Genomic DNA, 1,670 nt, shown 5'->3' on the forward strand with positions numbered 1-1,670 from the left:
GTGACACCGAAACAACGGCACTGACCTTCACTTCAGAGATATGACGGATCTGCTTCAGTTCTGTCTCTGCAAACAGCTGCCTCTTCGCGGTGAGGGACTGGAGAGAAGTTCCCAGCTGCTCCTGGAGGGAGGGGGGTGGGAGGCGAGGACGGGAGATCACAGAAGGGAAAGGGGGGTTAGACTCTTGGGGAGGGGACAAAAGTTTGTGCAAAAGTGAAGGTGGATGTGTTACCTTGAATGTTTCCACCGCCTCATTGAGGGGGGTGAAACTGTGTGACTTGTGGGCGCGGGACTCCCTGCAGGTGTAGCAGATCAGTGTCAGGTCGGTTTCGCAGAAGAGTTTCACCGCTTCCTGGTGCTCCACGCACCAAGGCTTGGCGCCCCTGGAACCGGGCCCCGGCCTCAGCTTCCGCGCCCGCTCCGCCAGGTTGGCCAAGCTCCGGTTCACCCTCAGCTTCCTCTGGGGGAATTCCTGTCTGCACTCTGGGCAGGAGCTCTTGGCCTCCCGCTCCCACAGCCCGGTGATGCAGGAGCAGCAGAAGTTGTGCCCGCACTCCAGGGCGACGGGATCGGCGAACAGACCCTGCAGAGGGGGCAGCTAATGTCCTGGGTCCAGCTCCCGGCCTGCAGTGTGTCGGCCATCTCCGCACCACTCCCAGAGCACTTCCTTCCTGACTTTTCGTTTGTGCAACTTGCTTTCACTTTCGAAGTGCAGGCTAACTCACTTTTTAAATTCGAATCAACCTAAACCTCACGGCACAGCCAGAGAACGCAGGGGGCTAACACCTTCAACATATTGTCGAGCTAACACCAATTGTTACAGCTAACTTAAGAATGCAACTTTTTTTTAAAAAAGGTTTTGTGATTTACACATGAAAGAAGTGAAACTATCATAGTATTCTAACAGATGAAAGGCTTAACAGACAATCAATGAGGTAAAAACAATGACGGCAGATGCTGAAAACCAAATACTGGATTAGTGGTGCTGGAAGAGCACAGCAGTTCAGGCAGCGTCCAACGAGCAGCGAAATCGACATTTCGGGCAAAAGCCCTTCATCAGGAATAAAGGCAGTGAGCCTGAAGCGTGGAGAGATAAGCTAGAGGAGGGTGGGGAGAAAGTAGCATAGAGTACAATGGGTGAGTGGGGGAGGAGATGAAGGTGATTGGTCAGGGAGGAGAGGGTGGAGTAGATAGGTGGAAAAGGAGATAGGCAGGTCGGACAAGTCCGGGCAAGTCAAGAGACAGTGCTGAGCTGGAAGTTTGAAACTAGGATGAGGTGGGGGAAGGGTAAATGAGGAAACTGTTGAAGTCCACATTGATGCCCTGGGGTTGAAGTGTTCCGAGGTGGAAGATGAGGCGTTCTTCCTCCAGGCGTCTGGTGTTGAGGGAGCGGCGGTGAAGGAGGCCCAGGACCTCCATGTCCTCGGCAGAGTGGGAGAGGGAGTTGAAATGTTGGGCCACGGGGGCGGTTTGGTTGATTGGTGCGGGTGTCCCGGAGATGTTCCCTAAAGCACTCTGCTAGGAGGCGCCCAGTCTCCCCAATGTAGAGGAGACCACATCGCGAGCAATGTATAGTTTCAGTTACACCACACTGTAAACTTTTGCTGTAAATTCTGTGCCTTCTGTGATGGAGGAAATGGAAGAGGAGGGAACAAAGGAGGCAGAGGATT

The 1,670-nt window shown here is 53.7% G+C and overlaps 1 pseudogene; it reads right to left on the reverse strand.

Moving 5' to 3' along the window:
* The window catches only part of LOC140455539 (zinc-binding protein A33-like), a 10,233-nt pseudogene extending 9,145 nt beyond the window's left edge, over positions 1-1,088 (reverse strand).
* Positions 1,089-1,670: the final 582 nt, after the last annotated feature.

The sequence above is a fragment of the Chiloscyllium punctatum genome, chromosome 30 (assembly GCF_047496795.1).
Source record: "Chiloscyllium punctatum isolate Juve2018m chromosome 30, sChiPun1.3, whole genome shotgun sequence".
Classification (NCBI taxonomy): domain Eukaryota; kingdom Metazoa; phylum Chordata; class Chondrichthyes; order Orectolobiformes; family Hemiscylliidae; genus Chiloscyllium; species Chiloscyllium punctatum.